The sequence below is a fragment of the Strigops habroptila genome, chromosome Z (genome assembly GCF_004027225.2).
Source record: "Strigops habroptila isolate Jane chromosome Z, bStrHab1.2.pri, whole genome shotgun sequence".
In the NCBI taxonomy this organism is placed as follows: Eukaryota; Metazoa; Chordata; class Aves; order Psittaciformes; family Psittacidae; genus Strigops; species Strigops habroptila.
The window spans coordinates 60,989,460-60,999,732 of NC_044302.2; the positions used below are offsets into that span (position 1 = coordinate 60,989,460).

Here is a 10,273-nt window from a genome sequence, read left to right on the forward strand (position 1 = left end):
TTTCACGCAGGAAATGAGGCTGAGTACAGCAAACACAAATCATTGAGACTGACAGGGCATATTGGGTTCAAAACCCAAGCTTTGACTCTAATTGCTCTCCAAAGGCCTCTGGCTCAAGGTAACTGTTGATTTAGTTCAGCTGTTTTGAATCAGCACTGTAAGGTCTTGCTAAGACAAACTGGTTAGGCCACATTACATTTGTACCATTGGATCCCTCAGGTGCAAGTATAACACAGTTAGCATTTTAAAAGATTTCATTTGTTTGTACACTGCAGGTGGTAATTACGAGCAGGCAAATCTTTTATGAAAGATGGTGTGACCTTCCTTTTGGTGAAAGAGTGATGATGGCCTCTTGTGGAGGTAAAAATAATGTTTCTATTCAAGGTTCACAGGGGGGCCCCACCTTATCTCATATGCAAGCCAACCTCATTAGAAATTTATTGCCATTGTTTTTATTTTGCTTTAATAATGCTTGCTGTGCTTGATAACGTGTATCTCTAAAACATAAAATTTCTGTTACTCCCCTGATGCAGAAATATTGCACCACCTTCTCAGGGAGGAGAAGTTACTAAAGAAAAGCTACCTTCCCTCTGCATGAATTAAGCAGTTGACACTCCATTCCATTTATTAGTTTTCTGTATTATTGACTGCTTCTGACATAAACTGGGTCTGACTTTTCAGCAAGGGCAAGCCTGGAGGATTACCCAACAGAATATAAATCTCCTTGGTGTATTATATTCTCTCGCTGTTCTTAGCAATGTAAGTGCTGAAGTGTGATTTATACTGATATATCCATTTGCCTGTCTACAGTCAGAATTTGCATAGTAAAGATCTAATCCGCTCAAAGGAAAGCACCATGAGCTTATGCCAGGTTTAATTCACAAAGTGATATTTTACAGGTTAACTCTTCCTAGCCCGGAGGTCATTCCAGAGTGTTGTACTAGGACTTAAAAACCACAGATCAAACCAACTGGGCAGAACAAACTGCTTTTAACATGGTAGTGAACTGTAGAAGTAGTAGGACTCTAAGCCACTTCCTACACTGCTAAATAGCTAGTCCCCACTGCAAGTCCCACTGGTAGACCTGTTGATCAGGGATTGCAGTTCACAAGACATCGAAGGCCTGCCTTTTCTACTCCATCTGCAGCACATCCTCTGTGCTCACCAGGTGAGCTGGGAAGGGGTGACATAGGGTATCTGTACTGGCTTTCTGCCATCCGGGCAATACAGATGGATGAGTGATCCAGGTCTGATTAATTTAGATGGTACTAAGAATCATGTCTACGTTACCTCATGCAATGCTGCAGGCTGGGGGAAGATTGGCTGGAAAGCTGCTCAGTGGAAAAGGACCTGGGGCTGCTGATTGACGGCTGCTGAACATGAGCCAGACTGTGCCCAGGTAGCCAAGAAGGCCAGCGGCATCCTGGCCTATATCAGAAATAGTGTGGCCAGCAGGGCCAGGGCAGTGATCATCCCCCTGTGCTCATCACTGGTGAGGTTGCACCTCGAATCCTGTGTTCAGTTCTGGGTCCCTCACTACAAGAAAGACATTGAGGTGCTGGAGAGGGTCCTGAGATGAGCAACAAAGCTGGTGAAGGGTCTGGAGCACAAGTCTGATGAGGAACAGCTGAGGGAACTGGAGGTGTTTAGTATGGAAAAGAGAAGACTCAGGGGGACCTTATCGCTCTCTACAACTACCTGAAAGGAGGTTGTAGTGAGGTGGGAGTCGGTCTCTTTTCCCAAGTAATAAGTGATAGGACAAGAGGTAACAGCCTCAAGCTGCACAGGGGAGGTTTAGATTAGATATTAGGAAAAATTTCTTCTCAGAGAGGGTGATCAGGCACTGGAACAGACTGCCCAGGGCAGTGGTGGAATCACCACCCCTGGAAGTGTTCAAAAACTGTGTAGTTGAGACCCTCAGTGACATGGTTTAATGGTGGATTTGGCAGTCCTGGGATAACAGTTGGACTTGATGATCTTAAAGGTCTTTTCCAACCTAGCTGATTCTATGAATCTATGATTCTATGACTTGTGTGTAGGTGGCAGCATTCACATTTACTATTATTAGAGAGTATGTTTCTAATGAAAAATATTCCTGAGGCTGCTTTTGTCCCTTTTTTTAAACACATCACATATATATCCCCAATACAGTGTTTACTGGCAAGAACCCTGACAAAAGCCATCTTTATAGTCTCTAGTTCCCCTCCCAAAATCTGGGAGGTTCAGCAAGGTGATGGCAGGGATAGATGATCTCCCTGCGATTAACTATAATGCTTCATGGGATATGGGCATGGTGACCAGGCAGAATGACATCTGAGGAAATGGGGGTGGCTTAATTCATTGAAGGGTGCGCAGCTCCCTTACTTTAATATAAATAATATTATAGTCATTGTGATCAGGAGCAGATTGACAAGTTACCAGGTTGTTGCTTTCAGCTCCTTTATTGGCTTTTTAAAATAATACGGTCAGTTCATTGCCAATCTACCATTTTAGTTGACTGTGCTGTGCCAAACAAGCAAAAGCAGTTCTTCAGCATGAGAGGCACCTTTTCTGAATCTTGGATTACATTCAGCTGAACATTCTCAGGCAGACAGGAGCTCGTTTTGCCTGTGCTCCAAACCACCTAGAAATCATGTTAGTACAGACTCTGGCCAGACCTAGTATGCATTCTGGTGAAGCTGCTATTTTAGGTTGGATTCTACTTTAATGTGTCTTGTGGCTTTGAGCTGACGGATATAGGCAGAGCAAGTTCATGTCTGGCTGTAAATTGCTGCATAGATGTTTCCCGAACGGAGAGGTATAGGCTGGGTGAGACTTGCACTGTCAGTTGTTTATTGCCTTGGTCCACTGAGTAAGTAGAAAGTTTTCTTCCTTTTGCTCCATGAAGCGTGTTTTCTCCTTTTATATTAAATTTAATTCTATAAAATTTTCTTTATACCCACTTGTTATGCTTGCAGGAAGCCTATAATTCCATTCTCAAAAAAATCCCAAAGCTTCCGGAACTGAGTTCACCTCTTCCTAATTTAATAACTTTCTTAATAGAGAAAAGCGCTACAAATGAAGGTTACCAACTACAGATTTATATGTTAGAGTAATTAGAATAGATGAAAATCCTTCAGAGCTACTCTATGTGTATGTAATACCTATTGTTAAGGCCTTCAAAGCATTCTCCAGACATAAAAAAAAAATTTATCCCTTTTCTCCATGAAGCAATTGAGAGTGGTTGGCAATACAAACTCATCAGTTTACAGCCAGATAGTAGCTACCTGAATTTTGTTGTCTTTTGTTGTTCTTAGAAAGGTGGAAGTTGTCATGTCTGCTAGTAAAAGTTGACTTTTAAGAATAGTAACTAGGAGTATTTTTAGCACGGTTTAGCAAACAAACCAACCCAAACCCAGAGATCACAGAGGGTCACTGCAGGTCTTTTGAGAGATTAGAGAATGAAGATAACACCAATGACATGCACAGTGAGAGGATTATGATAATGAAGACAGATTCTGGACTGAAGGAAGACCTTGCACTAAGTATATGCAGTGTTGTATGCAAAAACATTTTGACAACCTGCTAAAACTATTTTAATGTCTCTCTCTCTGCGTTGTCCTCCAGTTTATGGAAAAAAAGATTTGCATTCTGTTTATGTAACAACAGATTTGCATTTCATTTATGGAATGGAATTACACTGATTCTGATTTGAAAACCAAAATATTTAGTAAGTGTATATGTTACAATGCCAATAAAAATTGAGCAGTTTCCAGTCTTATTGAGGAATAGGTGCCTGGGTAATATTATGCAAATGTTGACATCCTGTCTGTTGCTCGGTGCTTGCTTTTGAAGCTAATCTGTTCATCTTTAGTTAAATGTGTAAGATGCCTGGTATTAGCCATATTCCTAGTATGGTCCATAAATCCATTAATTTAAAAACTGAAATAGTGACCTGACAAGCTCTTAGAGTTTCTATAAGAAAAACAGCACAGTTAAGAATATAGCAGGCTGGTACAAATAAGCACTTTCAGAAGTCAAATTTTACTTTTCTGCAACAGAATTAATTAGCTGTAGTCTGTTTTCAGGTGTAGATGCTGACTATTGTGCTGAAGTTAGTGGAGAATAATGGCCAAAATATGTTTGTTCACAGCAAAGTTTTCTTTGTCAACCCAAGTCACATGCTGGGCTTGTTTTAAATGTCTGGTATTTAGTGGTCAAGCCTGGTGTGATGAACCCTGCTCTTACTTTTTTATCCTTTGTAATTATGGGAACAAAATCATAAAGAAATACTTGAAGAGGCAGATCTTCCAAACACAATCACAGAGGTGGTGCTCAACCAAAACTGCATTTTCAAACACCTTGGAAGTGACAGTTCAGGCCTGAGCTGTCCAGCCTAGGCCACTTGGTGGTAAATGTTGGATTTGCACTTTGTTTTCATGAGTGCTTTTGAGAGAGGCTGCAACAGTGCAACTGCTGCCAGAAACAAAGTGATTCACCATAGTGCTCCTGCAAACAGCAATTTGTAAAGCTAGAGGGGTTGCTCTTGAACATTATAACTTCTCATGAAAGTGATCTTCTTTCCTGTTTTTATGCTTGTTAGATTATTTTCCGCCTTTGCCAGTCTATGTCAGCAGTCTGTCTCCAGCTGCAAAGCATTATAGGTGAAATGATAAATTCATGCACTCCCCTCTTTTGAAAGGTTATTTATCCTTCCTTTTTAAGATACAGATTTTTGCTAGCTTCCTCTTTATCTTTCAGTGATTTCTTCTTCCTTGTGTTTCTGAAGATTCTTTTCACAATGCTTATAGGCCTTCCTTGAGCTTCTTTGCATAGAAAAGCTTTGTGTGAAACACAGGGCTCTGATTTAACTACTAATGGTGAAATGATGAGAGTCATCAAAAGGGAGAAAAAAGTCAGGAAGCTAGACGAGGGGGAAGGAAAGGAAAAATGAGACAATGTCGCTAACAAGTACAGACTGTGCTAGTTTACAAGCCTGGAGAAATCCTGTCTTTTCCACAGTCAAAGCTTTTTTGCATGACAGTGGAGCTGATTGCCACCTTACCGCAAGTTTTACATTTTGAAAACTACTTTAATTCTGAGATTCCTGCTCCAACTGGGCCAATCTAGTTTTCGCGTGTCGCCATTGGGGAATAACGCCTTTTTTCTTTTCTCAGAAAGAAAACGAATGAATGAAATAATGGAAGAACCACTGAGTTACTGGGCTGCTTTCTAATTATTTAAAAGACCTCATACATTCATGTCTTGGCCACACTGTGAGCCTCTTCTCTATGAGAATATATGTCTACTGTATTAACAGAAAAGGCTGACCTACAGCTAACAATAAATCTCAGTAAACTGTGCATTTCAAATTGATAACTGACTGCAGAATGTAACGTTAAAGGCACTGAAGTAAATGCTTTATGCATTCATACCTGTGCTTGGCGAGGCGTATTCTCAGAAATGTGGGTTGTGGTTAGTGCTCTTTAGAAGAGGAGGTCTGAATTGTAAAGGCTGCTTTTTTGTCAGAGAGGTATGTTACTTGAACCTGGCTTCTGATGACTCTAAAAATCAGATCTCCAAGGGATATCACTGAAAGAGAAAATAATCTGATGCTTAAAAGTGTGTAAATGTCTACTGACAATCCAAGCATTTCTTCTCCCCTCCCCCCTTTTTTTTCCGTTGTGTATCTGAGAACCACAGTTGTGATTGTTATGATCTTTTTAGTCATCACTTTGCTCTATGTAGGTTTTATGTTACAGTTTAGAAGATACTGAACATTTGCTGAGAGATCAAAGTACGTATCATAATGAGAAAAACATACATAACAACAGTTGTATAGCAAGGGTAAGGATTGCCTGAAGCAGAACAAATTTCTGCGCATTGCCTGACAATGTAAGAGTAATATAGCAGTACAATCATGAGAATAATATTACTTAATAAATCACAGCTCTTATGTCTTACACTGAAATTTACCATTTTATAAACTACTAAACACATTTTCTGCTTGATTAGCTATTTTATGTCCAGAAAACCTACAACAAAATCCTCTTCCTTGAAACACATTTGAAAGAGACATCTTAATTTTATCTTAATGTTGAAGATCAATAGAGTAGCAGTGGCAGACTAATAATATGACTTTCATTTTGTTTAGCCGTAATGTGTAGTCTTAAGATCATACTTCTGTCCAGCGGGCACAGAGAAGCTTGGCTGTGCCTTTGGAAGCGCACACTGAGACTCCAGATTCATCGCTGTGGTGGGTAATGAATGACTTTCATCAGAAACCTACTGACCCCTTGAGTTTCCTGAAGTCTCCTAGGAGCTGCACCCACATCCTCACTGCTGATCCCCTGGGTGTGTGGATTTTATGTAGTGAGGGCCTGTGGAGGAAGGATAATTCTTCTCTAAAATGCAGGTTCTTCCCTTCCCAGTTCTTTCCTTGTCCCACTCCCTTTTGCTCCACACCTCCCCATGGCATGCAGAAAATGAAACAAAGCCTGTTTTCTTTGGCTTTTCAAGGGGAAAAAGAAGTAACGCTAACATTTCTGAAGCTTGTAGCCTTTTCTTTGGTGGTGTTCACTTCAGCTTTGATTGTGTTTTGTCTGGGTGAGGACTACAAAATTTGACCCACAGTTAGTACGGATTTGTTGGTATAACATGTGTTAGTATTTACAGAACCTGAAATCCAAGTTCATGTTTCATACACCGTTGCACAATAGATGGCAGGTTAAGCTTATGTCATGATCACAATCTTTTCCTTTTGAAAGAACTAACACATGGATATTTCATAGCCTAGAAAAAAAGAAAACCCTTCCTTCCCAGCTTTATGACTTCAATATTTTTACAAGGCTAAGAAAGGAAGTAGGAGTTCCTTGTGCCTGAAATGTATTTGCTCATTGCAATCTGGCTTGCCTCCTCATTTTAGATTGGGTATATTTTCCTATGATAGATGTATATTAGACTCTGAATTAGGAGTGTAAAGGTTCTATCAATTCAGTAATTTAAAAAGAGACCCTGGATACTTGTCTGCATATAGTTGTTATTCATAGCTGTTCCTCATCCTGTGCTGGCAAGATGATCAAGCAGATAAGCTAGCAGAGTCCTTAATACCTTGTGGTTTCATTATACATCATCAGCTTGGAAGAACTGTACAGTTCCAAGAGCTCTATTGTGGTTTAGTGTTCTCTGGCCCAGGATTTGCTTCTTTTTTCCCTCTTTTTATTTTTTTTTTTTTTCTCTTCCTTAACTTTGGATATTTGTTTAAATTTTGAAGTGTTTTATAGAAGCCCGAGTATACAGGCTTGCAAGCCATGAACTCTGGGGTGGGATTTTTAAAAAATTAGTGTTTCCACTGACTTCAGCAGCAGCCACAGTGTTAAACCCATGCCACGTGGTTACATTCTTACACTAGCTCTGGCAGCAGATTTTTCTGTGGGCTTCATCAGGTTTCTTACACACCTCTGTTTATAAATTAGAGATTAATGATATTTATGCAGTTCATTGGAGTAGGGTGGTTTTGCTAACTAAAATGAACAAGGATTATTACTGCAGTTTACTTTATTATTGCAAATGTAAATTCAACAATGGCACATCACAAGTGACACATTCTTAGAAAAGTAGCAAAGCTTGCTATAAGGAATCATGCGTATTATCATGGTCCCCTTTTGTTGCAATATGTTCATTTGGTTACCATACGGTTTCACCAGCACTTTACAAAATTGTCTTAGCTGTTGTCTGTAATTTTATTGTGCCTTTGCCTTATCACATCAGGTTATGAGTGAGGTTCTAGGCTGAAATTCTGCCATTAGAAAAATTGTTCAGTAGGTAATAAAGTCTTTGTCTTTCCACAGATGTAGTCTGAATACATTTGACCCAAAGAATATGCTTGTATTTGTGTCCATGGAGTAGAAAAGCCATTTCCTAGTGTTCTGCAGTTCAGAGGCAGAGCAGCACACATGGTACTGGATAATGCATTTTAAGTAATCTGAGCACGCTAAGCTACTGTTTTCCTGCTTCCTGCATACTATGCTGTTAGAAACATTGCCCTCATGTTTAATTATTCCCTGGTCAGATCCTATCTAATGGTTTGGCTAAGGACAGCTTTTGCTGAAGTTATATGGATTTGTAGTGTATTGTCTTGTCCACCCTTCTGTGGACAGGGGTTCAATACGGTCAACTGTGCTAAAGTGCCATGCTACGCAGACTTTCAATAACAGATTTTTTGAAACGGTCTTGTGGCTCATTTATGTAATAACAAGGGAGACATGTCCTGACCTATCAATCTCACTTTAAAAGAGCTGTTCAACGCAATGTGTATTGTGCATGCAGAAACCAATGGACAAGAATGTTTATTATTGCAACAACTTTGAGTCCAACAAAAAATTAATGAAGAATTCAACTGGGATCTGAAATCAAACTCTTTGTTGAAAAGGCCTCATAGCACCCCTATACCTGACAGTCTATGTAACATCTAATTTTTAAATTGCAGAACATTTTTTGTTTGAGGGTTGGGGTTTTTTCGTCTCCTTTCTTCACTGGTAATCTATTTGGTTAATGATGCATTGGAATATGTCCAGGTGTTCATAACTCAGTATATTATGTGCTGTTTCTCTCTAAAATACATACTAAAGGAATACAGATTTTAATTTATATTTTCTTTTCTTTTTGGTTTTTTTTTTAGAGCACAAGAGTCTGTTTATCAGCATTGACTCAAGATAAACATCCAGTAAAGAGAACTAACACATACTGCAGTCTTGTACACACATTTTAAAAGTGAAGTTCAGGTCTTCTATACCACCGGGATTACACCAGCCACATTTTGATGGCAGATTAGATTAATCATGTGAAAGTTTTCACTTCATTTATTTTTGATATTCTGCTGGAAACTGGCTATTAAGCTCAATCTTTTTTAGGAGTCTATTGATGGTCTCAGCAGACCAAAAAGCTGCCAATTTGGACTAGAAACTAAGGACTATTTGTATACCATATACTCTGTCAATATATCTGCATTGATCAGGGATGCAACAAGATGCATTTTACAACTAGAGCTGCTGTACCAACAAAAGCCCAGAAGATGCAGTTATACTAGCAGTATCGCTTATCAGTGTTGGGGTTTTGGACCACTGGAGAAGAGGATGTACAACTGGCATAGATTACACCAACAAAATGTGTAGTGTTAATCATGTTAGTTTCATCCATCTGAGAACTTGCTGTTGTCACTGTAGTTGAGCAGCCAAATGAAGATTGTTCCTATTAATGCTCTATCTTTCAGAGACTGTTTCTTTATTTTATGGCTGTGGTTAAGGAATACAGGGTGACTGATGAAGATCTGTGTCTGTATACCTCCATATCTGTATTGTAACTGAACACACAAGTTTTCAGAAGAACAGACCAGGAAACCTACCGGGTTTGGGGAAGAACTAAAATTTGAAGAAAAAGCAACAGCAGCTAATCTTTACCTTAAAAAAGCTTATCTTGTTCACATAGTGGAACTATATTACAGCTGAGAATGTCTCTATCACTTCAAAGAAAACACTCAAAGAATATTTTCCTCCACCTTTGCCTCTTCACTATAGGGAGGTATCATTATTGCCTGATTGTAACAAAATACCTGAGCTGGTGCTAGTGGCATAGTTAAAACAGCGAAGAGAAAAGTAGTGTGTGATGTTTTAATTAAAAAAATAAAAAAGCCTGCAATAGTTGCTGTTTTAAATTTATGCCAAAAATGTACCAACTTCATTCTATTCATCAGAGGCTGAATTGTTAAAAAGAGTACAGATTTCAGGATATCCCCAAGAAAAGACTGAACATAATCTGGCAAGTGTATAATAGATGTTTGTGCTGTAAAACAAAGACACGGTGCAACTGGAGTAGGCATCATGCAGTATAACAGACATAAAACAATGTTCTTTTTCTGCATTCTCTGTCATGTCTCTTACTAGTTAATATTTTACCTCTTAGCCAAAATACATTTTTGGCATGAGATAAGCCAACAAAACTACCTGTGAGAAGCAGCCAATATCATAACATGCATGAATAGGCCTAAACAGCAGGTGCTGCCATGCTCCACTGTGTGCCTGAGACTGGAGGGGCTGTTTAAAGCTTTCATTTCTAAGTACTATAAGGTCCTGTGAGGGCATGGATGGCATTTGAACCTGTCACTGGTGTTAAATCTTAATATTTAGCTTTATTATACAGGGCTTCTGCTGGCATCTATTATGCATGTGTGGGTGTGAGACAGGTCCCTTAAAATTCTCAGGAAGGGGAAGACACTACTCCATGAGCTATGTTCTGG

General features: G+C 39.3%; 1 long non-coding RNA gene across 1 annotated transcript; it reads left to right on the top strand.

Moving 5' to 3' along the window:
- The first annotated feature begins 1,326 nt into the window (after positions 1-1,326).
- On the top strand, positions 1,327-9,821 carry LOC115600941. Its single transcript, XR_003989197.1, has 3 exons — positions 1,327-1,465; positions 2,595-2,600; positions 9,811-9,821. It is a non-coding gene; the product is annotated as an uncharacterized LOC115600941 (long non-coding RNA).
- The last annotated feature ends 452 nt before the right edge of the window (positions 9,822-10,273 follow it).